The 27,526-nt window shown below is 43.4% G+C and overlaps 1 protein-coding gene across 2 annotated transcripts in view; it reads right to left on the reverse strand.

The window, feature by feature from the left end:
- Positions 1-21,102, reverse strand: part of jupb (junction plakoglobin b) — a 240,856-nt gene extending 219,754 nt beyond the window's left edge. The window contains exon 1 of one of the 2 annotated variants that reach the window (XM_037792463.1): positions 20,749-21,102. The gene's annotated coding sequence lies outside the window, so the exon portion shown is untranslated. The remainder of the gene's footprint in view (positions 1-20,748) is intronic. The other variant, XM_037792464.1, reaches the window with a different exon arrangement.
- Between the last annotated feature and the right edge of the window lie 6,424 nt (positions 21,103-27,526).

Consider the following 27,526-nt stretch of genomic DNA (forward strand, 5'->3'; position numbering starts at 1 on the left):
TGTGTGTGCCACGCTTGACTGAAGAGAAGCTTGACTGAAGAGAAGAAAGGGCTAAGCTCCGAGACAGAAACGATAAGAGCAAATCTGAAAAAAACAACAAGAGGGAAAGAGAAAGAAGACATGGCAGGAAGGTGGTGGTGATGGTGTGTGTGTCTGTGTGTGTGTGTGTGTGTGTGTGTGTGGTGGGGGGGGGGGGCTGAAGAAGAAATGCATATGAGGGAGGAAAGGATATCGCAGCTTTGTCACTCTGTGCATGTGCAAGGTAAGGCCTGCCACCTAACAGCTCATTATCATGCAGACTAGCGACTGGTGTATAGCTCTGCTGCCCTCGGTGCTCCTCTCTCTCTCTCTCTCTCTCTCTGTCTCTCTCTCTCTCTCTCTCTCTCTCTCTCTCTCTTACACACACACACACACACACACACAGACCCTGTTCAGACCTGGTACTAACATGCGTCCTGAGTGATCGGATGACAAGTGGACAGCTGTAAGTGCAGGTCTGGACGCACTCAAGATGCATTAAGGACGCATTGAGATCGGATCTTTCAGACCACATTCAGAGGTGGTCTGGGCCACTTATGACCACATTCTTTAAGCAGTGTGTACGCGAACGTGTCCCGGGCCACGTTAAGGACCGTCTACTCAACTGACGGGGTCTCACTGCACTCCTCATGTGAATAGACATGCAGACACGAACTCTCATCTGCCTCGCAGCATGGAAACGACCTCTGTGCTCTACTGTACTCTGTCGGTACAATAGAATATATCTTATCTGTAGACTACATATCAACAGACTATCAGATCAGGCACGGGAAGTGTATTATTATCATACCGTCGGAGATGTGTCGGCGTTTTTTTGTTCCTGCGTTTTACACGGAGCTGACACCCGCTCGCTCTCATCACCGACTCTCTGGAGCTCTGTACCCCTGCAGGCTGTTGTCTGGCAAAGGCAGCGGTGTCGGCGGCACGGACGTCCCCATGGACCGCCGGTACAATAACCTTTTATTTTGATGTTAATAAAATGTACTTCAACCGGTCCAGAACTCTGCCGCTCGCATCATCACCAGAACCCCCTCCATTAATCATGTTCGTCAGCATCTTCATCGGCTCCCGGTTAAATACAGCGTTGATTTCAAGATTCTGCTCCTCACCTTTAAGGCCATCCATAGCCTCGCCCCGCCAGTACCTCTCTGAACTCCTGCATCTCAACAAACACCATCCGTACTCTCAGGTCTTCTTCTTCCATCCACCTCACTGCGCCACCCGCCCGCTTGACCACCATGGGGTATAGAGCCTGTATTATTATTACCCGAATTCACGAATATGTAGGATATTACTACAGACATTCATGTAATATTACATCATAACGTCCGCTGTAGCTGTGTGTTAACTGCGTGTTTATTAGCATATAGAGCGGGGAAGTGAGATCCAATCACAAGTTGGTCACCGGAGACGCATGTGGAGACACATTCTAATGCCAGGTGTGAACAGACGTACTTAAAGCTGTCCACTTGTGTTTGGGTCACTTAGGACGCATGTTAATGCCAGGTCTGAACAGGGCTATACACATGCACACAAAGCTTCAGGCACACACACACACACACACACACACAGGTTGAAGCTAGCAGAGGGCGCGTGAGCATCACGAGGAGAATATTCTGGCTGAAAATCTGACCAAATTGAATCTCTCTCTCTCACTTGCTCACACACACACACACACACACACACACACACACACACACACACACCTGGGGCTCAGACCTTCTGAAGTTCACCATGGCAACGAGCAACTCTCTGTGGTGCGATCATTTTATAGGAACATTTTTGGATCGTCGGTCGGCATAGTCACAGGTTTGATTCCACGTAAATCTTCCATGTTGAAGTGTCTTTGTGGAAGACAAAGTAGTACCCACTTTGTTTACAGTGTGTTTGTCATGGGTGGATTGTTCCTTTAATGCCCTGTGGGGAGGGGATTAATGTGTTGCCTGCTCTGATGATCCTGATGAGTTTTCAAGGTGAGACAGCAGAAACAGGATGTGATGCTGGAGGGGAGTTAAAGACTGGCTGAAGGGGTTTAAGTAGGTACAGACAGATCTCATCCACTCAAAGTCAACAGAATGTTCCGCTCAAATGCTCTGGGAGTGGGCAGATCAATACCTACGGTATCTATGCTACAAAATCAATAGGATAGATACAGAAAACAAATCAGAATCAGATTTATTTGCCGATTACATAGCCTACATACAAGGTATTTAAACTTATATGCATCTCTCTCAATGTGCTTATACAGAAATGGAAATAACAGCTCGGGGACAAGGACAACAAAGATGGATAAAAAAAAGGTAAGGAAAACAAAAATAGGTGTATATACACCGATCAGCCATAACATTATGACCACCTGCCTAATATTGAGTAGGTCCCCCTTTTGCCGCCAAAACAGCCCTGACCCGTCGAGGCATGGACTCCACTAGACCTCTGAAGGTCTGCTGTGGTATCTGGCACCAAGCCGTCAGTAGCAGATCCTTTAAGTCCTGTATAAGTTGCGAGGTGAGGCCTCCGTGGATCGAACTTGTTTGTCCGGCGCATCCCACAGATGCTCGATCGGATGGAGATCTGGAGAATTTGGAGGCCAAGTCAAAACCTTGAACGCGTTGCCATCCACATGATGTAAAAGAAAACGTGATTCATCAGACCAGGCCACCTTCTTCCATTGCTCCGTGGTCCAGTTCTGATGCTCAGGGGCCCATTACAGGCGCTTTTGGCGGTGGACACGGGTCAGCACGGGCACCCTGACCGGTCTGTGGCCACGCAGCCCCATACGCAACAAACTGCGACGCACTGTGTGTTCTGACACATTTCTATTGGAACCAGTATTAACTTTTTCAGCAATTTGAGCTACAGTAGCTCTTCTATTGGATCAGACAACACGGGCCAGCCTTTGCTCCATCCTAGGACAGCTCTGTCCTGGGACCCAGTGGAGGTGGTGGGAGAGAGGAGGATGATGGCTAAGCTGTCATCCGTGATGGGGAATGACTCCCACCCCATGCAGGACACCATCACAGCACTGGAGGGCTCCTTCAGCGACAGGCTGCTCCGCCCAAAGTGTGTGAAGGAGCGCTATCGCAGGTCCTTCCTTCCTGCAGCTGTCAGACTCCACAACCAGCACTGCTCCCAGTAGACCACATACATACACACCAAAAACTGTCAATAACTGCACTATACTGTACACTGACTGTGCAATATCAATACTACTCAGGTGTAATTCATACCGTGCAATGCTTTCAGGTGGAATTTCATTCTCACTGTGCAATATAAATGTTCCACTTGTGCAGTTTTGTTAATAGTCTGTTTATTGTCAATACTGTATATACTGCTCCTATTTTTATATTTATTTCTATTTAAATTGTTCATATTTTGTTTCACTTTGTTTAGCTCTTTTTTTTTACTGTGTTAGCTGATGCTTCTTGTTTTTTGCACTATCCCCTTTGCTGCTGTACACTGCAAATTTCCCCACTGTGGGACCAATAAAGAAGTATCTTATCTTATATCTTATATATAGAGGAGGAATGGTTGGATGGTGGAGTCCAGCAATGCAGCTGACTGGTCAACCGTGGTGTAATTATAATGAACAGGGAGAACTGGGCACATCCAGGAAAAAATGTACTTCACTGAAGTTTGTAGTGAAATTCAAATGGTGGAGAGAGAAGTGAGTGTGTGCGTCTTGCTGGTGTATGTTATTTGCATACCTCTGATGTCGCCCTGTTTCAACTGGCCTCAATACTCTGCTGGGTCCTAAGGCGCAATCACTCATACACACACAGCCACACACATTTGAAGTGGCTGAGACGTGCACATATTGGCATAGGACTACATATGCCTTTATACACACACACACACTGACACACTTAGCTCTGATGTGTCCTGTCAGCTCATTAGGAAACATGTGTGTGACTCATTCTCGCCCAATCGGAGCGCTCTGAGCCCCCGGAGAGGAGCTTCCCTGCTTTAACCCTTCAACAATCCAGCAGGCCCCGGCCGCTATTTTTTCTTTCAGACGTTGCACCGTGCTCAGTTTGCAATGATTGGGCAGGTGTGCGCATCACTTGTGTGTGTGCAATCAGGTGCAAGACTATTATCCCCACTTGTACGATTCAATGCGTTGTTTAGACTACAAAGACATGCAAAAGACACAAGGTTGGAGAGAGATCGGGGAGGCAGTGGGATGCCACCTTTTCATCCCACCTTTTAGTGAGGCTCAAGGTGGTGGTTCCGGATTCCTTCTGTACAACATCAGGAGGATTCTCCCATTACTCACTACTAAGGAGACGGCTCAAGTGCTTGTCATACTGCAACTCCCTCCTGCAACCAGACCCTGCAGCTGTTCCAGAATCTGCGTCCTGACTGTCTGGTGTTCCATCCGTCCATCCATTATCTGTAGTCGCTTAACCTGTTCAGGGTGCCCAGCTGACATTGGGCGAAAGCGGGGTACACCCTGGACAGGTCGCGAGACTATCACAGGGCTGACACATAGAGACAGACAACCATTCATGCTCACATTCACACCAATTTAGAGTCAACAAATAACCTAACCTTTGGACTGTGGGAGGGAGCCTAAAAACCACGCTAACACGGGGAGAACATGCAAACTCCACACAGGGTTTGAACCTGCGACCTTCTTGAACGTCTGGTGTTCAACCTCCCAAAGTTGTCCCACACCACTTCCCCTCATCCATTCACCACAGTGGCTCCCTTCTGCAGCTCACATCCAGTTCTAGACTCTGGAATTGTCCTAAAGGACAGTGAACTGCTTCTTTCTTAGTTGAAGCCATGATCAAACCCTCCTCTGCCTCTGGACGATGTGTTGCCCCGTCACTCCAGAGAGACTCTGTGGTCACTCGTCTCGGTCAAGGCTTTTCCTTTCTTTTCTGACCCGCAGAAGTGGAATGAACTTCCCACTGAAGCCAGGCCAGCATAGTCATTGCACATCTTTCGCTGCAGGAAGGATGAGCAGGAAAGGTTTCAGACTACACACCTCAGCACCCCAAGGTAGCACCTACTCAGGGATGGAAAGGGTGGAATATTTTACTGAAATAAAAGAACTGTTACTTGTGTCAAAATGTACTGCGATAAAAGTAAAAAGTAGGTCAGTTTAAATGTTCTCAGTAAATCACAGAGCTCTTGTTCAGACCGACGGTATATTCCTTTTTTCTATAGATGGCACTTTGCAGCCTGCGCATCAATTATACAACCGCCTCCCTCAGCGTAGCCTTAATAGATTTAACCAGAAAAAAAGCACAGACAATTAAACACAAATGACTTTGTACTTTGTTACGGTAACGAGAGTAAATGGAATGTGTTACTTCCACCCACAAACTTGCAATTTCCCTTTTTGATGACATCTAGCTCTCGTTCCTATAGAGTTTAAATTCCCCAATTGTAAGTCGCCTTGGACAAAAGCATCTGTTAATGAATGTCATGTATTTTAATTTATTGTTTGTTCCATCATATGTATCCAAGACTTCTTGGGAAGCAGTACTGAAACAGGGGGATGGAACAATAGACATATTACAGTTATTTTCTGGGACAAATAAAAACACTGTCCTGATGCCATTTAACGCAGCACACACACATTTTAAAATGTCTCTATTCCAGTCGATCAAGCTGTCATTTATCGCCCACACATGCATAAACACAAATGGCTGCATTCATACAGCACTTTTATCCAAAGAGTTTTACACTCTTAGAAATAAGGATTCCAAATGGGCTCTTCCTGAAGGGCTGAGGTTCTACTGAGAACCATTTGCTTCTGAAGAACCCTTTTTGAAGAAATGGCTTTTCAAGGGTTCTTTGTAAGACTAAGGGTTCCATTAAGAACCCTTTTCATCCAAAGACCCCATTTTGGAACAAAGAGTTCTTCAAGGATTGTTGAAAGGGTTAGGGTGTTAAAAGATCCTCCCAGCCACACTCCAAAAACTGTGATTGTGAACTGGGATTGTTGGAGGTTGCACTGCACCACGTCAGCCCCGGCCCTGGGTGGGTTCTAGATGACCTTGTAATATAAAAGGGTTATCTGTGGAACCCCTCTGGGTAGGTTCTTGTGTGCACCCTTAGAATGTGTAAAGGTTCTGGATAGAACCTCTGGAGAGGGTTCTGAATGGAACCATAACACCATAGAGGAATTCTCTGCATCTGTTCCTGGCAGAACCTTTCCCAGCTAGTTGTAGGTATAACCCTTTATGTTGGGTTCTAGGTAGAAGCCTCTGACAGGATTCAAAAAGCTTTCTCCCAAGAAAAAGAATCGTATATGGTTCTAGTTAGAAATGGTTTTTCAACGGTTCTTTTAAGACTAAGGGTTCCATTAAGAACCCTTTTCATCCAAAGACCCCGTTTTGGAACAAATAGTTCTTCAAGGATTGTTGAAAGCATGTGTGTTAAAAGATCCTCCCAGCCACACTCCCAAAAACTGTGATTGTGAACCGTGATTGTTGGAGGTTGCACTGCACCACATCAGCCCCGGCCCTTTAGGAGCCTCGTAACGAAACCTGGGGGGGTTCTAGATGAAAACTTGGAATATGAAAGGGTTATATGTGGAACCCCCTGTGTAGGTTCTTGTGTGCATTTCAGTCAGGATCACGATCCACGATCTTTTCACAATTTTTTTTGGGGGTCCAATGTATTGCCCAAGGTCATGTGGACAGGAGGAGCTGGGGACCGAACCAACCCTGTGATTAGTGGATGACCGACTCTACCTCCGAGCCAACACATACGCAGACTTAATATAGTCAGCCAGGCGGTGCCCATATGTCATTAAAAGTGTTTAGCCATGAGACACAAACTACCACAGAAACACATACACTCACATTCTCTCAAACAAACACACATTTAATCTACCGAAAAGCACTGCCTATATTTCATTCACAATAATAGTTTCACTTGAGACATATAAAACTTTACTACACGCACACACACACACACACACTATGCTGTCTGTTATCAGGTCTGAGGCAGCCTGTGAATCAGTGTGTGTCCTCGCAGGCTTGGCAGAGCTGCCCACAGTATCTGGCTCTGTGGTATTATGTTATCTTGCCAAGCTAGAAATTGGCAATAAACCTCACCTAAAATTCATTCTAATGTTTCTAATTGTTTTGTGTGATAACAGTTTCATTTTTCACTCTCTCTCCGCATGGAACTCAGTTCTGACTCACACAGGCTCCGCCCTCTACTGGACCTCTATGGGTAATACTCTCCTCCAATCACACCCAAGCATTTGCCCACTGAGATTTGCATAAACGGTGCTAGCTGGTATCCATTTACTTCGGCGATCGGCAATTGCCCACTGACCGCTACATCTCCAAGGATGGAGAGAGACCAGTAGAGGGCGGAGCCTGCATGAGTTAGAACAAAGTAACCCTAGTTCTATAAGCACAGGTGGAGTCCTCTATCAAGGGGACCCTGTTGCTCCTGCGCCACTCGCTGAAGAAGGCGGCATTGGACGCCGCCTTATATACTGTGGTAATGCACATATTCGGTAGGCATGTCCTGATTGGCCGGCTACGTTTATGCAAATCTCAGTGGATGAACGCTTGTGCTCCGCCTGTGCTTTAAACTCCTCTGTCAAAATCAAAGTCCGCCTGTGCTTATAGAACTAGGGTTACAATATCGTAACCTTCGTTTTCCCTAATGCAAGCTCACACATTATCAGATGCTAATAGTCACAACGACCTCTGTCTCGTTAAGCTCACAGGAATCTAAAGAACACCTTGTCAAAAAAAAAAAAAACTTGATGATGAGACCTTGTAGATCCTGAGGCAGATGATCCTCATGTTCATATGCTAATAATTTCTCCCTATAATGTATGTTGTTTGTTTGAGGTTAAATAAGGGTCTGCATAGTTCTTGCGCCGGTCATTGCACACTGGCACGCTCACCAACAAAACTCAAACGCCGATGGAGCCGATCCCAGCTGACATTAGGCGAAGGCTAAAAAGGAAATACTCAAGTTAATTACAAGCACTTTAAGAGTACACTAAATATATGTAATTACGTACTTCCCACCACTCATGTCTTTCTAAAACAAAATAAAGTAATTCCTTTTGTTTTAATGCAAAATACAAAGCCAGTTGCCAAATCAGGCTGAAGAGGGTCAGACTATTTAATGAAGTGTGATGTTGCTTCATATCTCGCTCACTTCACCTGACTTATGATGATCTAATACACTCCACTACAGACTTAATACACTTACTACCAACTAATGATTCATAGCTTTTAACTACATATCTGTCTTCATTCAGTGAATGATGCAGCCCTTTTAAAATGCATTGTAATTTCATGGACCGTGAGATGCAGTTAAAAGTTCCGACCTTTGAGCTTACATTCTCTTCAGAATATCTTCACATCTAAAAATGTTGGTCATAAAACCATGGTCAACACAAAACATTCACCTTTTTTTACATTTTTTGTTTTTAGAATATTACAAGAATGTCTTAGAGGCTATACGGTCACTCTCTATTATGACGTGTGCATGTGTGTGTGTGAAAGAAAATAGTAATCACTAAAGGAAATCAAATTGGAGGCTGACTGGCAGAGGGTTCTTTGAGGCTTGCCTTTGCACCAGCAGCAAGACCCACAAGCAACCAGCCCAAATGGTATTCGTCGAGGAGGTTCTTTGTCAAAGAAATTTTTTGGGTTGGTCCAAAAAGGAAGCAAATCTGGAAGCAAAAGACAAGTAGCAAGCAAACAGGTGTAGGCTCCAGACTGACTCTTTTCACCGGTTACGGTCCCCAGTCGTGTTTATGCTGTTAATAAGTTTGTGTGCAGTGAATATTGTGTGGCTGAATTAATGGAGAATGGAAGCTTTTTGAGGGTCTGTGTTAATAGGTGCTGGTGCTGACATTACTGCCAAGCAGGTGAAATATAGAGTGATATTGTGGTTTTAGCTGACATGCGTCGCCTCACTGTTTTGAGCGATCATGTCTATGTAGAGCGAGCACAAGCGTGAGCAAAGGGGGCTGACTTACTTTGACTTAACGGCTTAACGTTGTTAACAAGCATTTTCTGATTCTTACATAGAGTCCCTTTAAATGTGTATGTGTGTTTCCCTCTGTTTTGTGGCACATTCCTTCTCATCTTACATGTATGTAGGGAGAGAGAAACGATGAGAGTTTTAGACAAAAGAGACACACAGACAGTCTGACAGACACACACACACACAAATCCCTGGAGAGAGTAGATTTAGGAGTGGCATCTCTACAACCACTACATTGATTTTCATGTCAGCTGGTAAAATATCCTGCAGCATTACTCATTCTGCCTGTCCTGTCTGACAAATAGGCCGCTCTGTCACAGGCCGCTGGTGTCGTGCCAAGTTTACACATCTGATACCTAACACCTTTCAGATAGAAAAAAGGAAACAAAACAAAACAAAAAATAACATTGGGTCATGCTGGTTCAGACTGTATAACAGAGGTCACTTTCTTGGTGAGCTAATACTGCCAAGAGAGAAACTACTACTTCACGCTATGACTCAGTCAATCGCCAGGGCTGCATGTAAAGGCAGATTTCAAATTAGCGTCAAAAATTTAGTCATCAAGACACAGTTCTGAGAATTTGAGTACTTCATCTAGACAACATAGAAATGTCTGTAATGTACGTATTTTAACAAAGATTGATTGCTCCATAACTGATGTTTAAAGATGTATTGACTGGTGACAATGGACAAAGGTTCACATGAGGATAGAATTCAAAATGGTGTCAAAAATGCAGTTTTTTAGATAAAACTGAAATTTACCACACTAAAACTACCATGACCTAAAAATGTTGGCATTAAAGGTCCCATATCATGCTCATTTTCAGGTTTCTATTTGTATTTTGTATTTCTACTAGAACATGTTTACATGCTGTAATGTTAAAAAAAAACTTTATTTTCCTCATACTGTCACCCTCTGTCTGAAACGCTCCATTTTAGCTCATTTCAACAGAATTGCAATGGAATTGCGTTGCTAGGCAACAGCTTTGGTCCATGTTTACATCCTGTCAGCTGATGATATTTACATACACTGCAACAGGAGATAAACTGGGACACATTTAGAATGTTTATGTTTAAAACCGTGTAATGATCTATATATTGTATATTTGTGACATCACAAATGGGCAGAAATCCTAACGGCTTATTTCAAACACACAATATCTGAATATGGGCTGTGTTTATTTCTCTATATGTTAAGCGTTTTGACAGTTTAACAGTATTTATAAAGCACTTAAACCTGCTTTATAATATAAAAGACATTAAAATCTCACTTTTTACAATATGGGACCTTTAATGTTCATGAACATTGGAGCTTTATTTAGCAGGAATTTGCCGTAGCTGTTTACAGTACTGATTACAGTCAAACATTTTGATGCACTGTGGGCTCAATTTTTGATAATTCAAAAATCTGGCTGTATCGTTTGTGGAAGTTTGACAGTCTGAAGATGCAGCAAGTTGCTGTCAATTTAGCAAAACATGTGGGAGGACTGGACTTATGTGCAAAGTTTTGTTGATTTGCATGCATGGGAAGGCACATTTCCTAGGAAGGATAATAATATTGACAAAGACAAGAGGGACCGGCAGAAGAGCTTCTGGCTGGCCCCTAATTCTAAGGCAGTAAAGCCTAGAGCTCCTTGCGGTAAAGACGAGTGCAGAGGTTTACAGAGCGTTTAGATTTTGTTTTGTATTATATACACACACACACACAGTTACAGTTTAAAGTAAATTTGATTTTTATTGACCGACTTAAGTCCATAAAAAATTCGGCTACACAAAGTTAACACTGAGGGAAATATTCAAAAGAAATATGTTATGATCACGTCAACTAAACACCTTAATGTAGATGCGAGTATAACACCTATAGGGATCCGCTCCGGTCGGCCTAACACTAATATAGCAGAGGTGGCTAATGAGCTAGCCCTCCTAATCTTTATTTAAGTGCTTCCTCATTCAGCTGGCAATTGGAAGGTAATGTGTAATGTCAGCCTCGCTTATCAGCTGCATGAACTGTTGGTGGAATAAAGTTTAGAGGAAGCAGGTTTCAGAGTGTTAAACTGTGTTTTCCCCTGTAAAGCACTTCAAGAAGTTCTCTGTCAATTCAGGTTAATGCTACTATAAGCAGATAAGCAGGCCAAACAGATAGCATTTGCGTCTTCCATGCCATTCAGTCTTACAGTACAGCTATTGGCAACACTTTGCAATAGTTGGAGAGTCATCCAGTAAATCCCCCATCCATCCTTCGCCATGCTTTGTCCACCTCCAGCCACTAGGATTCAGGTACTGTGACCTACATACATGATGCCTGACTACATACACATCCTGCCTGGAGGGCAATCATGTTTTTCAAGTCCCGTGCGATCTGTATACCGTCCGTATGACTAAAGCTCCATCATCCTTGGCTCAGCTCTCCCACGTTGGCACATCTAGGGTTATACCGATATCGGGTATCGGACCGATACTGACTCAAATAGCTGGATCGGATATCGGTGACAATGAGGCCGATCCATTCAATTCTATGTTTATAAAATATATACATTATAGACTGGAATTTTAACTCCATATTTTTACCTATATGTTGCTGCATTACAAATATTTACACTTGAGTTGTAATTCCTACCAAGTTGCTGGTGTACGATTTATTATTATAATAATAAATAACAATCAGTAAATTTGATATCTATGTATTTGTTACATTTTGTTTTACAAAGTTAGGAAAAACAATGTTTAAGTCAGGCCTGGTGTCGCCTTACACATAAAAGAATGATCCCAGTCACTTCCACACAGTGAGGCATACAGCTGATTAATGAAACGCTGGTATCGGATCGGTACTCAGTAACGACCGATAACCCAGAGTCCAGGTATCGCTATTGTAAAGTGCATCCCTCACATCCACATCCTATCAATTCAGGTGCGCATATCTGACAGCGGGCTAATTAGATCATCATTTGTCACCAGTGTACCCCGGAAGTTCCGTGACATTCATTCATATAATTACCATTACAGATTGATTTTCAAGTGGCTAACGCTATTTTTATATACACCAATCAGCCATAACATTACGCCCACCTGCCTAATATTGAGTAGGTCCCCCTTTTGCCGCCAAAACAGCCCTGACCCGTCGAGGCATGGACTCCACTAGACCTCTGAAGGTCTGCTGTGGTATCTGGCACCAAGCCGTCAGTAGCAGATCCTTTAAGTCCTGTATAAGTTTTGAGGTGGGGCCTCCGTGGATCGGACTTGTGTGTCCAGCACATCCCACAGATGCTCGATCGGATTGAGATCTGGAGAATCTGGAGGCCGAGTCAACACCTCCAACTTGTTGCCATCTACATGATGTAAAAGAAAACGGGATTCGTCAGACCGGGCCATCTTCTTCCATCGCTCCGTGGTCCAGTTCTGATGCTCACTTGCCCGTTGTAGGCGCTTTTGGTTGGTGGACACGGGTCAGCATGGCCACCCTGACCGGTCTGCGGCTACGCAGCCCCATACGCAACAAACTGCGATGCACTGTGTGTTCTGACACCTTTCTATCAGAACCAGCATTAACTTTTTCAGCTGTTTGAGCTCCAGTAGCTCTTCTATTGGATCGGACAACACAGGCCAGCCTTCGCTCCCCACGTGCATCAATGAGCCTCGGGTCTGACCCTGTCGCCGGTTCACCGGTTGTCCTTCCTTGGACCACTTTTGGTAGGTCCTGACCCCTGCAGACCGGGAACATCCCACAAGAGCTGCAGTTCTGGAGATGCTCTGACCCAGTCGTCTAGCCAGCACTATTTGGCCCTCGTCAAAGTCGCTCACATCCTTACGCTGGCCCAACTACATGGACAAAATGTTCACTTGCTGTCTAATATATCCCCCCACTGCCAGGTGCCATGGTAACGAGATAATCCATGTTATTCGCTTCACCTGTCAGTGGTCATAATGTTATGGCTGATCGGTGTAAACTAACCCTTGATGAGTCCCCTGTGGGAAATGTGGTGCTTGTATCACAAAGTGAATGATTCCACCACAATTCTGCACTTCGCTGACTCACTCGTACTTGCCAACCCTCCCGATTTTCCCGGGACACTCCCAGAACTCAACAGTGTGTATAATCCCTACTGTTTCCACCCGGACGACACTAGAGCTATACCAACTGTTGTTTCCCTGGCGGAAGATAGCAGTCTATGCTCACGACACAGCGCAGTTTGAGCTCATGTTTAAGCTGCGCTCGCCACAGCGTGCAGTGCCCAAAGTCGGGCTTTGCTCGATGCAGCGGAAAGCCGTCGTGGAAATAACAGCTTTCAGAGCGCAGTGGTGTCCTTGTTGCGTTGTGTCTGAAAGGACCTTCAGTGACTGAGCGAGGGAGAGAGAAATGGAGAGTACTAAGAGAAAGAAATACTCAAGCAGGAGCAAAAAATGAATAAAACTGGATGAATATTGGTTTAAATGCCAGAGATTCACATCAGAGAGGCAAATATTCAGTTTTCTTTCCTGGGAGTTAAAGGTAAAATCCAAAGTTTAAAAATGCAGTTGCAGTGTATTTATTATTTTGTTATTTTCACTCTTTTAAAGTTACCAGAATGCAGGAAACAAAGTCTCTGAAACTCAGATTTTTATGGAGAATGGTCCCCAAGACCTCCCGCTTTGATTTTGAAATCCTCCCTATTAGGAGTGTGCGATACATCGAATATAGTCGATGATTATCAAACTAGTCATTGGTTGCAGCCCTGCAATCTGTAATGTATGCAACTAAATCCAAACCGGTTTTATAACGTCTGATGTTTCTGAAAGGTTTGCTGCAAACACCCCCATAGCTGCAGCACCACCAGTGCGGAAAATGCACTGTTCTTCACCTGTCAAATCATCCTGGGCGTGTGTGTGTGTGTGTGTGTGTGTGTGTGTGAGTGTGTGGAACCTCTCCCTGTCCCTCGACAGCCGTTCCCCGCGGCAGTTACTGCAAACAGGAAATACAAAAATAAAGTGTTTTTAGACAGCTTGTCCAGATGAATAATAGTTATGTTAGACAAGTTAATAGAAATATGTTCTTTGCCGAGTATCTGGTGTTGCTACAAAGACGCGTTCGGTTGACTTCCCTCATGAAAGGAGAGCTACAGCTAATGAACAACTATAATATCACTTATTTAGAATAATCCCTTGTATGCCGTGCCTTCAACGGGATCAACCAGTCACAGAAGTCCATTCAGTGTCAGTAGAGCTCACAGCGCCTGGGAAAGAGCAGGCATAGTTACTGAACTGTTCACGGTCAGCACATGTCAGAGGTCATTTTGATTCGTGATGACGTGCAAATACAGGAGAGAAAAGGATTCCAGTGCTCCAGAGCAAGAGTTACTACCAGGTATAACCTCAGCAATCTGTAAGTTTCATTATGATGAAACAAACAAGGAAAAGGACTAGGAGTTTATAACCTCACCAGTGTGTCTGTCTGAGGCTGTAATGCTCAGGCACTGGCAATGGCCTACACTCTCAATATGACACCATGAGATAAAGATAACACTGATGGAACATCAGTCAGGATTTATCCTGCAATGAAGTCAATGCCACAATTCTGAAAATGGAACAGTACTCGTTTTTCTTTTCTCTACATCAGGTACCAGGGATGCAATTCTTCTGGACCTGACGGGAGTGCGAAGCATCTCAAAGGCAGATTTCTTAAAGGGCCGTGTAAAGGAAATTCAGAGATTTGTCTCTAAACGCGCGGAGTTGAATCCCCCAGAAAGACTGCGCGACGGGGGCCATTACCGGCCTCACACTGTCCACGGGCTGAGCGTCGATCAGAAGGACTCAGGCCCCATTTCCCCACTTCGCCCGTCAGACGGCGATTCGACGCTGGGCTCTTCCCTCTTCGCTCGCCGCTACTGAGGAATCCTGACAGGCCGCACCTTCCCCTACTTGTGGGTGTGGTTTCAGCCATGGATGTGAGGTTTCAGATTTCAGGGCCTTCAGCGACACGCCCCCAGCGTCTCAGAGCAGAGAATACTGATGATTTTTCTATGATTTTGAAAGCTAATTTTATATACTTAGCGTTTTTATTAATCATTCAAATGTAATGTGCGATAGTGTTCGTAATAGGGCTGCCAAAGTTCATGCAATAATAACACCGTGAGACTGGGCTGCCCCTTTACAGACTTTATGATAATCACATGCAGTTTGGGGCAAGTCATAGTCAAGTCAGCACACTGACACACTGACAGCTGTTGTTGCCTGTTGGACTGCAGTTTGCCATGTTATGATTTGAGCATAATTTTTATGCTAAATGCAGTACCTGTGAGGGTTTCTGGACAATATTTGTCATTGTTTCATGTTGTTTATTGATTTCTAATAATAAATATATACATACATTTGCATAAAGCAGCATATTTGCCCACTGCCATATTGATAAGAGTATTAAATACTTGACAAATCTCCCTTTAAGGTACATTTTGAATAGATGAAAAAAATTATTTGTGATTAATCCTCATGAACTATGAATAATTATGCAATTAATCGCAATGAAATATTATAATCCATTGATTAGCCCTAGTTCGTAACATCAGAGACTGTTAAAGTAAGTGCAGGTCTCTAAACCAACATCGGCGTAGGAAAAAGCAATCGTCAGTCGTCCCTTCAATCGTTGACATCCAATCTGATCCCCAATTAGAATCACTAGAAGACATAACTCCAGTCCTCTGTATGTTTTAGACAAACACAGAACCACGGTGACTTTATTGAAAAGGAATTTTCACTAAGTGTCTTGTGCAATGTGACGTTAAACAGAGACCACTTCTGTGATCAGATGGAAGCGATTATAACACATTCATGACTGTGGAACTCATTTTCTAGAAAACACTTTCAGGCTTGTTGTGATGAACTGAAATGACATTTTGGTTTTGTCAGCGATCTGTCCTCCTATCATAGCGTGCCGAACGGTCGAGCCTATACCCGACTCAGTGCCCTGCACAATCTCTTCAGCTTCTTCTTAAAGTTGAGGCAGAATGGACACATGGACGGTGTCCCTGTCAACCTCGATACTAACTGGAGGAGAGGAAAGGCAGATTCGCTGGACTGTAGCCTCTATGTTTTAATTGGGGGGATAACCTCCCAAATGGTACAAAAAAGTAGTTCAAATTATCACAAGCCGGCGAAAACCATTTTAACCCCGCCCAATCTGGCAATGCTGAACGCGGTACTGTACCGCATTTTATTAGTACTGGTACTACTAAGAATGACATTGTTTTACAGTGGGGCAGTGTGTGCGTGTGTGTTTCCACCACCTGCAGGCATAGTGAGCATGCCAACTGTTATTTTTGGATGGACCGCAAAGGGCCAGCCCTACAAACACAAAAGTCTCCCACTGACTGACTGAGTGAGTGATGAAGTCACAGGATTGGTCGGCCGACTGTTGGAGTTTCCTCATTGGCCGTTGCTCTTTCAAAATGAAAAGGCAGAAAACAGTTCCGTGTTTACGTTTTCTGGGGAGCGTGTCAGCGGTTCAATGTATCATTACATAGTGCTGTTGTTGTGCATGTGCTATTGTTTATGTTCGTTTAAGTTACGTTATGTTGTTGCTTCGTATTGTGTTACCGTGCATTCACAACCAAGCACGAAGCAAATTGTTTTGCCTCGCTTTCCACCATTTCCTCCATCAGCCATGGAAGAAATAACCACTGTTGCAGTTTTATACATGTTGTGGAAGTTCCAGATATGTCAGAAAACCAAACGCCGTCGTGTCTGGGTTCATAACGTCACCCGGCGGCGAGCTGTATTCACACACAGCGCCATTGCACTGACTGTATCTAGCAAGCCGCACGTCGCTACTGCGGTATGAACCCAAAAGAAACAGACTGTGCTGTGATTTGATTGCAATAAACGGATCAAAATTATGCCGAAATAACGACATAATGATGCTGATTAGTAAAAAGTCTGAATTCATGCTTTGTCAGGTCTGTCCGCAAGACGACAAGCAAACAACTTTTAAAATGCTTGTTTTCTGAATGGAGTTCGGATTGATCAGTGCCAGGCTATGCTGACATTGTAGCTGTTCCATTAACACTCAATATAGGAATAAATACGGCAACAACAACGTCAGTGATGACAGCTGATGCTGATAAACCTTTGCGAAGTATGTATATATTGTTACACACCATTTATATGATGAATGTTTTGATACACATGCTTTAATAAAAAACTGAAATATTTTAACCTTGCTTGCTAATACCTTTTCACCTTGTATAAAATATATAATATACTGACTAGTAAATGTTGCCATTTACTATTACTGAATGTAATTTGCTTCATTATAAGTTGTCTTTCAATCAAACATTAAGATATAAGTGGAAAAAAACTGTTCACAAAACATTATAGACATGACCACTGACTATTTGTGTAACAATCTAGCCACAAATTCACATACTGACCATATACGGTCCAGTCATATACTCGGTTTTGAGTGAGTTCTTTTCTCTAATATGCATGCTACAAGTGCTCTCGCCGACCATCCATGACTTGTCGACAAAGCAGACAAAGCACAAAGTGAAATACGGCACTGTAGTACTGTAGCCGAAGGTCATGAGATGCGCCTATAAGCCTACTTATGAAGGTCATGAAATAATAATATAGAGGCTGCGTAGTCTGAACCAAGACGGCAAACTCTTTATTGCTCCCTCCTTGCCAACGGCGGCAGCGGCGGCACATTACTGCTTCGCTTTTTTTTCTTTCTTACCTTTCACATAAAGGCCCTATACATACACTGCATCACTGCTTACCAGAGGGAACTTAAATTCACTCGGAGCATTTCGCTAAGATGCGACTCAACAGAACAGCTTACAAAAGGTTACAGTTTGTACTTATCTGTGCAAGGATCTAACCTATTTCCCTTTTCCTGATGTTTTAGTTTTTTTGGTATCGTTTCAGTATCATGCATCGAGATATTCAGGCAGGTATCAAAGTTATAAATGTGGTATTGTGACAACACTACTTCACATATAACAATAGGTAGAGAGTTGCCCCATTTAATGAGCTCACTAACAGAACAAAATAATTGCAAATATATTAGAATGTCTCCCATGTTATGCCGTCAGCCGTCCGTGGAATGAATGGGATCTCTGTGCCGCCGTTAAATTCATATCGGCAATGAATCTTTATCACATCAGCATTTTCAAACAGAGCCTGAAGGCTGGAGTTCCCTCAGAGGGGAAAACAGGCTTCACCTGATGAAATGGTTAGGAAGGTGATAAATCTACTTTCTCTCTCTCACACACGACACACACACACACACACACACACACACACACACACACACACAACCGGAAATCCGCAGGAGGAGGACCGGCGCGAGCGGAGGCCGCCGGACGAACAGGTGACTATTGAGACCGTTTCTGAATTATTTAATAGCAATAAAAATAGATGTGAGGTTTTACATATGAAGAATGGGGTCTGTTACAGGTGGAGGCGGTCAAGCTCCCTGTTGGTCACTGTCGGTTATACTCACACACGCAACTATACGACGAGCCAGGACACACATATGTTTAAATGCACATACGCACACACACAGTGTCACATATTGAGCAAGAAGAGCAAAGCGTGCACCCACCCAATCACATGCACCGATGCTCACACTCACACACACACTTGGCTAGGTCTCTGGCTGCTACACCCGCTTGTCACAGCCAAAGAATGTGGAGTCAACAGCAGAAACACGGACACAGTGTGAAAGTGTGTGTGTGTGTGTGTGCGTGTGTGTGTGTGTGTGAGAGAGAGAGAGAGAGAGAGAGAGAGAGGCAGAGTTAAGTATCTGGTGACAATTACATTGGTCCTACAGGGCTCTTTCTATCTCACTACAGATGCATTTCACAGCTTCACTCTCAACATCTGTTGGGAATGAGATGCTTCTGCTGCCCGCAGAAACAGACACACATGTGCGCACACACACACATGCAAAACAGAGAAAGAAAAAGACAAGAGGGGATTTTTTAGCAGACGTGGATATCCACTGAATGAATGACACAGCAATTTGTAAGTCATTTTGCGTGCAATAACAACGCTGTTCTTGCATTAGGCGTGTCATTTCACGCCATGTAGTCTGTACCGACCGCAACGCAAACGCATCCGTGTGAATACGCTGCGCTCAGAGCTAGAGACGTAGGATAAAAAGGTGAGAAAGGACCGCTGGGTCCAACAAACACAGGACTTTCAACCAGGAGGCATCAGAAAGTGTTGTTGACCTATTGAAAGGTTGCGTTAGTGACGTTTGTGATGTGTTTTCCGTACATATGTTACGTTGTTTACGTACGTATTTTACTTCGTTTACATACTTATTTTAAGCCCGTCCACGAATGACATGATGTTAAATAAGCAGTGGGTAGAAATGGAGCAAATATGATTAAAAAAAGTTATTTTTAGAAAAACGGTCGCTATATCCAAACAGTAGTGCATGAGACGGGTACTCTGGCATCTGCAAGATTTCACAGACCAGAGGAAAACAAACAGTCAGAGCTGATCTGAGGTCTGTTGTCCAGCTGCCGTCTACAAGAGCTGGCTGTCAATCACTCGCAAACTCCGACCAAACGGTCAAACTATGCAGCACTGATCAAATATGAATCAATATTCTGTTACTGTAATGCCTATTTCTCTCCTCAAATGTTTTCAGAATCATCTTGTAGTGTACGGTTTAACTGTAAAAATTAGAAAGCTTGTGACGCGGCAGCCATGTTGAGATCTGCTGAAGAAATACCAAGCACCGCCCACCAGCCGGAGCACAGCCAATAGGAACGCTCTCTCTCGGAAATGACCTGTGATTGGTCAAAGTCTCCAGGCTAGATTTTCTAAAGTCTGAAAACAGAGCCATGAGGAGGAGCAGAAGTCTAGTTTTCTCTCAGAACACTTGAATTACAATATGCTGAAAGGTTATTATAGAATTTCTGCCCAATGATGCCAAAAAACGTTCTACCTACTGCAGGTTTAAATGACACGCAAAAAGCCCAAGTGCATTATCATGACTCGCAGAATGTCCTTAAAATGTCGGGCTACTTATACGCCTCAGGTTGAGATATTTTACATGGATGATTTGTTTGTTTGTTTTAAATCAGTAATTGAAGTGTGTGTGCGTTTTAGAGAGAGAGAGAGAGAGAGAGAGAGAGAGAGAGAGAGAGGAATGTCATGCAGGGACAGAATGCACTGAGACATGAGGCGACATGGAAAGCCACACTGAAGGGACCCACAAACCGCACAGTGTGTTTCCAAGTGTCATTCCAAATACACACACACACACACACACATAAGAAGCTAGAGACACCAAAGCCCTAAGCTGAGCACTGCAAGATCTCATGATCCATATTTTATATTTCCAATACAGACATCATCATCATAGCTCTTATGGCAGCACCCATTTCCAGCACCCTAAAAAAAAAAAAAGCAGCCCCTTCAGATGATGCAGTTAATGGTATATAAAAAAAAAAAAACACATGAATTTAGCCCACTGCTGGCAGACCTGTGTGTCTCTGTGGAGCCCTCAGCCCTGGAGACAAGCATCATCAGACTGGAAGTTTCAGGAGAGACAGAGGAGGATGCAGTTCACCCACTGTATATCTAATGATGGCCGTGGATGCTGTATGATGATGATGATGATGACCACCCCACTGGAGGTCACACGCTCCTCTTTTTTATTGAACCAACACATCTCCTCCAGGGACCAAGAGCTCGTTACCTGGTTACCATGCGTAAAAGAAGAAGAAGGACAGGTTTGGTTACCTTGTCGACTGGACAGCAGTCTGGAGCAGCTCCCTGTCGCACTGGCAGCACTGACGGCTAAGACTCGTCCGTCTTTTTTCCCCTCTCCTTTAAATCCACAGTTCAGGTACTAGATCCGCTCCTGCGGTTATAGTTCGCACTATGCGCCCTCCCTCTCTCGCTTTCTCTCTCTGTCTCTGTCTCGCTATAGTCTCTCCCGGTTCTAGGCGGTGTGCAGCACGCAGGCAGGCAGCCGGGCGGAGTGAGGGGATCGAACCGGCAGCGAGTCTGCTGCTGCTGCTACCAGCGTCACAGCGTCACAGGAGAGGAGGAGAGAATGAAGAGGTCTCACTCTGAACGAGACGCGTCGTTTCCACCGCGCTCAGTGCTGCCGTGCAGTGCGTCGCGGTGCCTCGTCAGCTCCACGTTTACACTAAGAAAAGGGCAATTTTATTTTATACATCATCATCGGTCACCTGAAGTGACTCTCAAAAAATCACACAGAATAGCTGATTAAAAAATATACATATATTTTATTGTTATTATTTATATAAGATTTTTTGCAAATTAATTGACAATTTTGCATCTTAATTTCAGATATTTTTGAACTGATTAGGTCAGGGGTCTGCAACCTGCGGCTCCGGAGCGACATGCAGCTCTCCAGTGGCTCCCTGTGGATTTTTTTTTTTTTTAATTTGTGGAAATGAATAACTGTTTTTTTGTTTACATTTTCAATTTTATTTATCATTGTTGTAGGTCTATGGTACGACGAGTATTAGGGCCACATTGAGGAAAAAAAAAATTGGAGATTTTGAGAATAAAGTCATAATTTTACGAGAATAAAGTTATAGGTTTATGAGGAAAAAAAGCTGTAGAATTATGAGAATAAAGTCAATATTATAAAGTATTAATTTTACGTGTTATTTTATACTTTATTCTCGTTATATTACGACTTTTTTCTTGTAAAGTTATGGCAATGATGCCATGCACAGAGATGCCACTGAATTCATTCAGCAACTCCTCGACTACAACTGTGCCAAAGCAGATATAAATAACACAAAGCACATAGATTCTACAAAGGTTTTAATGAGCATAGGACCAGGCGGACTCTCCATTTGGCCACTTGGATACCCAAAGTGTGCCAAATGGGTTTTCTACCTCTCGAAAGGGAATCTGGCTATAAAATACTACTGATATCCACTACAGGAGGCTATGTGCACACAATGGAGCCTTTGGCCGTGACATTTACCCTGTGCATCATCACATTCTACCATTGTGCACACTATAAAATCAATAAAAAACAACTAAATTGTATAATAGAATGGAATAGAATAGAAAGCTTTATTGCCATCGTATTAAATACAACGATATTCACAGTTGCCGCTCCTGGTCAGTGCTTTAAAACAAATACTTGACGAGACTAAACAAGGCAGGTAAAACATAGAACAGGTGAAACACACATCGTTAAAAAGCAAATAAAACAGGAATAAAATAGGTAATTTTAATTCATTTTGACTGCAAATGGAGTAGTTTTATTAAAATAATGAAATATTATCACGTAAAACTTAGATGATAATAAATAAGATCAATAATTATAATGTAAATTATTTGTAATTAAAATATTGAAATCATTGCCAAACAAACATTGTTTGGATAAAATTCACCTGGAGTGTTGTTTTAGTCTCGTTAAGGCCTCGTCTTTTAGAAACGATAATGAAATAAAGACCACCACAGCATTTTATGAAGTTTTTAAAGAAAGTGTTTTAACACAAAGCTCAGCCGAACCAGGTACTGGGCTTCGGGTTTGAAGAATGCTGATGGAATGGTGTTAAGTTCAATTCAATTCAATTCAATTTATTTCTATTTTGCTTCAAATCATAGCAAAAGTTATCTCGAGATGCTTTATATATAGAGCAGGTCTTAGACCATACTCTATAGTTTAGAGACCCAACAAGAGATCCCACTAAGAGCATTGCAACGCGCTGTGGCCAGGAAAAACTCCCTGTTTAGCAGGTAGAAACCTAGAGCAGAACTGGGCTCTGGGTGGGCGGCCAACTGCCGTGACCGGTTGGGTTGAGAGAGAGAGAGAGAGAGAGAGAGAGAGAGAGAGAGAGAGAGAATAATAGCCCAGCAGCTGTAATATCTAATACAAGTAGGACTAATAACAAAAATCAATAGCAGTTGATGTAAAAGAGTGATAATACAACTATCGGAATTGATATCATTGGGTCGTCCTCAGACGGGCTTTCAAGCGGAGCTTCCAGCTGTCTCAGTCCACCATACATCCGGCTAGCTCGCCAGTACTGTCCAGCATCTCTCCTCAGTACGTCCATGTATGTTGGTGTAGGACGTCCCTGTGATCGATGCCAGTTCGTTGGTTCCCGCAGCACCAGCATGCTTGTTGGGAGTTCTTGATGTCTTTGGCAGTGACCGACAAGTCTCATTCTCCAGGCTGCCACTTTCTCGCTTAGCCTCGTTAGTCCCTCGTACAGACGGAATTAATTAATGATGGTAGCAGTTGGTGTCAAACAGGCAGCAGACGCGGCAGCAGATGCAACCCTAATCCAGGTGTAATCCCGCTCCAGGTGTAATTTGTGTTGTCCATCAAATTCCTCCAATATGTTGGTCCAGATGAAGACAGGTTAACGATTTGATTTCCATAAAATGTAGCCTTCAGTTTGCTTTAAATTATACTTTTTGTTGTTCCGTTTACTTGGGCAATGTATCTACCCATCATGTTCCATCTGATAATTCATTTACTTCCTGTTTAAACATTTACAGTTTAAATTGAACTGCACATGTCTTTAAATTGAAGAGATTCACAAATTAAAATTGGTAATATTAAAGCAGGAAACAAATGATGAGATAACCTGGAATGGGACAGGAATATGTTTTTTTTATAATTTTACAATTCAATTCTAAAATGTAATAATTGCTCATCATTTATTTAAAGTGTGTTTTTCTTTTGTGTATAAACACGTGAAAATAAGAATCCTTGTGCTTTCTTTACCTTAGAATGAGCCGTTTATATCTACATAGGGAGCAGTGCCCTTCCACGGAGTCCGCCATGTTGCACCGGCATGACTCTACAGTAGCCCAGAACAGACAAACCAAAAACTGTTAACTTTTCCTGCTTGGGCCAGAGACGATAACGTTACTCTGACGTCTCTCTCTCATTATATCACACACTTCCCAACTCTGCTCTAAATGACCTACGCTACTCTTACAACAACTTGCTCTAGAGAGGACCATTCGCGTTTTCACCTCTGCCACCGTAGTTCTTCTATATGTTTGACAAACGGGAGAGGCTTCAGTTGACTGCAATGTGCAACCACACCACTAGATACCACCAGATCCTACACACTGTTCCTTTAACTTTGAGTTTTTAATGCATTGATTTAATTGATTATAGATCAGTGGAGGTTGGTCCCTAGAGGCACAGGAGGTTGCTCCTCCTCTATTTTTTTGAGAGGCAAGAGGGAGATCAAAATTTAAAAAAAAGAGTAATTGGTTGAAATGAACCATTATCAAATCTCAGTTTCATTTATAAAATATTTTTTCTATCTTCTTTGGAAAAAATCCATTATTCAAATCCTGATTAAAATGCCTCAACAGCGACGCCTGTAGGGCAGAGGGGAAAGGGCAGCCTGTGTGTGTGAAGTGGTAGTGGGCATCGTGGGGGATAAAGGAGGACGAGCACCCTCCATCCTCCCTTGGGACGGGACATCTCCTATCAACTCAATGCGTTTCATTTTTTTCATGCTTATCTGTGATTGGCCAAAACACGTCAAATGATGCTCCAATCAACAACCAGCAGAATACAAGATTGGCAGCTGGTTGGTCCAATGATGACGTCTAATTGTCATCTTCAGTCTCTACTGCTGTATTGTACGTGATGAACTGGCAGTAAAGTATCAGACAGCAGCATATTAGGAAATTAATTATGACGTGTAAATTGTGAACTACTTTTAAACACATAACAAAACAAATTATTTTTATTTAGGCCGGGGCAGCGGCAGGAGTCAGAACCCGCCAGTGGATGAAGAGAGCTCCACTCGGGGCTCGCTGCGAGGGCCTCTTCGTCAGCTGTCCGGGCTGGACCCACAGCATAGCTATGGAGACCCGACGTGCTGCTCTGGATCTCGGTGTGGGCAACGGACTGCTGTACGGGGCAGCAGTTTACAGACAGGCTTCTAGTGAACACATTACACACAAGGTTTATTCCCACCCTGAGGCTGCAGTGATTGTTTTTAAGAAATCTTATAAGCCATTGTTTCACTGCTTAGTTTTCGTTTTACATAAGAAAGTAGAGATAAGTAACCTAGGCAACTAGTGTAGTAATATTAATTATAATTTATATAACACTTGTCAAACTTAAGCACAAAGTGAGTGTGGAAACTGGTGGAAACAGGCTGTCGCTGGTAAGTCATGTAGTTTGAAAACCACAACGACTTAAAGACTCCCGATTACAAGACAACAAGTTGTGTAGTGTGAGCAGTACTGCGATTTATAATCACCCATTAATACCTTTACAATATCCCTGTATTCCCACGAGACGTCGAGATGTGTATTACAAGCGTACGCTGTCTGCTGCCAAAGCAATCTCGTTCTCTTGTTTAATCAGTGACAATAAAGACAATCATAGATTTCTTTTTAACTCTGTAGCCAAACTTACTCAAAAACAGCCGTCTGTTGGCAGCTCATCCTTGGGATTTTTTAGGTTTGTTTCTGCAGAAAAAAATAGATGAGATTAGACACCAAAAATGAGTTCTTCATTTCAAGCTACTTCTGTAAAATCAGCAATGCGACATTCATATGTTGAATCCCAGATCCCAGACTCTATTCTCACAAATGTAGACTTTCTTGACACGTTGTCTAAGCTGGTTTTGATTTCTAAACCAACTAACTGCCTCCTGGACACCCAACCAGCTAAACTTTATAAATATCTCTGTTCATTTCTGGGACCTATAAATGCTGAATATTGTTAATTCATCACTTGGGAGTGGCTTTGTCCCCGCTAGTTTTAAGATGGTTAAACCTCTTCTTAAGAAACCACACCTTGTTGCACTCAAGACGCATTGAGATCGGATCTTTCAGACCACATTCAGAGGTGGTCTGGGCCACATGTGACCACATTCTTTTAGCAATGTGTACACAAATGCGTCCTGGGCCACATTAAGGACCTCCTACTCATCTGATGTCCCGCTGGGATCCGCGGGATCACCGCGCCCCTCAGGTGAATTAACAGGCAGACGCGGGCGCTTGTCAGCATGGAAACGGTCTCTGTGCTCTACTGTATGTAGACTAGGCACTCAAAGTGCGTTATTATCATACTGTCGGAGATATGTCAGTGTTTTTGTTCCGCTGCTTTGCGCGGAGCTGACACCCGACCGCCCGCCTGTTCTCCGTACTCCCCGGCTCTCTGGAGCGCTGTGCCCAGCTGTTTTCTGGCAAAAGCGGAGGTCCCCAGGGACCGCCAGTACAATATCCTTTTATTTTGATATTGATACAACGTACCAGAATTCACAAATATGTAGGATATTACTACTGACATTCATGTAATATTACATCACAACATCTGCTGTATCAGCTGTGTGTTTACTACGTGTTTATTTGCATATAGAGCGGGGAAGTGAGATCAGATCACAAGTGGCCACTGAAGACGCATGTGGAGACGCATTCTAATGCCAGGTGTGAACAGACGTACTTAAAGCTGTTCACTTGTGATCGGATCAGTGAGGACGCATCTTAATACTAGGTGTGAACAGGGCCTTAGTAAACCTTTTCAGTCTGCTCTCAGGGCCACAATTTACACCTTTGTTTCATCCAGACTTGATTATTGTACTGTTTTGATGTCAGGCCTGCTACTAGAGGGCTCCTGTCTGTCCCCAGAGTTAAAAGAAGTCAGCAGCAAAAGCCAGGCTGCAGGGTCTTTTTCCTATCGTGTCCCCTTCCTATCAGAGTCGGACTCTGTCGAGGCCTTTAAATCCAAACTTAAAAATTCATCTTTTCACCTTAAAGCTGCAGTGAGTAGAAATGCGGCAAATATGATTGACTATATCCTGACAGTAGTGCATGAGACAGGTATTCTGACAAAAATCATGTTCCTCCAGTGTCCTCCGTACTAGCCTTCATACTTGAGTCCAAGTGGCCGTTTGGTTTTGAAATTAAACTCAGCAAACAAGTTGCCCAGTTTCCATCATTTTAAATCAAGTTTAAATACATCATGATGACATTTAACCTTTACAAAACAAAGTCAGTCAGAAAGAAAGCATTCACATCATCAGTTCAGTGTTCACTGAATCCATTCAGATAAACCACCTATGGGTACACAGCCTCCCCCTGGCTCACTGAGTGAGCCTTCTTCTCGAGCATAGAGCATCTCTGGCGGCAGCAGTACGCAGTGTCCGCCCGCGGTGCGGTTAGAGAGCGTAGAGGGGATCGGAGCAGAAACACTTCCGCAATTACTGCCAAGTGATTGAAAAGGATGTGGGAAGTCTCCGTGACTATCTGCTATTAATTTAATGTTCTCACAGCTTGCAGTTGTGCAAGCAGAAGGGAAAAAAAAATGTGGAGCCATAAGAACGCTGTGCAAGCAGGGCTGACTTCAGATAGTGTGTTCAGTATTATTCACATGCAGCAGAGTAGAAAGGCATGAGACAAAAATAATATACAAAGAACAGATTCAAATAAAAAGTAAAATATCAGTAGTCTATTATTGTGCAGACCATGATGAGATTAAGTCCAGTACTACGTAGCAACATGACAGAGCACCCAGACTGATCGGACCCACAGCTGA

Source organism: Sebastes umbrosus, chromosome 14, assembly GCF_015220745.1.
Source record: "Sebastes umbrosus isolate fSebUmb1 chromosome 14, fSebUmb1.pri, whole genome shotgun sequence".
Taxonomy (NCBI): Eukaryota; Metazoa; Chordata; class Actinopteri; order Perciformes; family Sebastidae; genus Sebastes; species Sebastes umbrosus.